At 33.4% G+C, this 1456-nt stretch overlaps 1 protein-coding gene across 7 annotated transcripts in view; it reads right to left on the bottom strand.

The window, feature by feature from the left end:
* LOC117181870 (mitochondrial import receptor subunit TOM70) overlaps positions 1-1456 on the bottom strand; it is a 130303-nt gene that overhangs the window by 127410 nt on the left and 1437 nt on the right. The gene's annotated exons all lie outside the window — the stretch shown is intronic.

The following is a 1456-nucleotide window of genomic DNA, read 5'->3' as shown; positions in this document are numbered from 1 at the left end:
CATATATCTAGTCGGGAGTGGTGCTGACTGAAAACAGATGATTTGGATCGATTCGCGCGCCATCTGTTGGTCATTCTAAGGACTTATTGAACTACCCTCGTAATATAAAACGCTCATAATCTGAAATAGAATTTTGCATGATTAGGGAACTTTGTTCGGAAAACTGTCAAATGCTCATAATGTCTAGATCGCTTTCCTACTTCTGCTTGCTTGTGTGCGATCACGAAAGTAGGAAAGAGATGGAAGGCAATTTGATACATTCTGCCTCTTTCTTCCTTATTTTCTCGGGCCTCCCTTCTTACTGCTATTCTCCCTAATTGAGATAAAATTTGCGATTCTTCGTAATTAATTAATAGATTCATGGTCAGAGTAATACATCGGCATAAACCAAAGAATGTAGATATGAACTCGATGCAAAAAAGAATTGCTCTGTATAATGAATTTCATTCCAATAAAAGTGTATATCCTTAAGGAACGTTCACATATTGCGTAACGCTTTTCTGTAGCCATTTTGCCCCCCCCCCCCGCAAATTATATATAACGCTTTTTCTACAGTAACCCTGGCGATAGAAATCTCTGAGTATTCTCAAGCGAAAAAGCCTGGCCCATTTGAGTCTATAAACCGGGGCAGTATCCATTTCATCGCGGTCTACCTGATCGTCTTACCCTCTCCGCTCGACTTCTCACGTCCCTGAATGAGCGAGATTGCTGTGCCGGGCTGTGCCAGCGGGGGGCCCTTTTGTCCTAATGAGGCAAAAATGCCATACATAAAAATTTTATGGTTTTGCAATCAGCAAATTAAAAAATATTGTATTCGGAATCTATGTTTTTTGCGATTCTAACGATATGTAATTCGCAATTAAAACATTGAAATTAGTCTAAGTTATTGCAGATATTAGTTGGTTTCGACCTTAGCTAGATAGCATTATGGAATTTTCCGTAGAATAGTTGAAAATGCATCAGTTTATTTGGTAGAAAATTCACCTTATGACTATTTAATAGAATATACGGATTTTTACCCAATTGCCTAGAAGTATATTATACTTGAAAATATATATTTTCGACCGAAATTAAAATTTTCAGATTAAAAAATTAGTTTTCAACAAAATAATTTGTTTTTAAACCAAAGTGTATGGAATACTGGAATTTTCAGATCAAAAATTTAGTTTTTAACAAAATAATTCATGTTTAACAGATTCTTAGCTAAGATTAGGGGAATTTTCGGAACAAAAAACTATTTTTCAAACAAGTAATTCATTTTGCACAAAGTAGTTCGACTATTAAGTTGTGAAATCCATTAATTGTTTAATTTCCCAATGCAGTTTAAAATTGATTATTTAACTAGGCATTGATTTTAATGATTTTTTTCAACTATGCAATATTATTATATTAAATACAACATAATAAATTATAATAATAATTAGAGGATGATCTTCAAATTAATTAATATTTTGCA

Source organism: Belonocnema kinseyi, chromosome 10, assembly GCF_010883055.1.
Source record: "Belonocnema kinseyi isolate 2016_QV_RU_SX_M_011 chromosome 10, B_treatae_v1, whole genome shotgun sequence".
NCBI classification, from domain to species: domain Eukaryota; kingdom Metazoa; phylum Arthropoda; class Insecta; order Hymenoptera; family Cynipidae; genus Belonocnema; species Belonocnema kinseyi.
The sequence above is the reverse complement of the archived record's forward strand: the minus strand, read 5'-3'. Positions and strand labels throughout refer to the sequence as shown.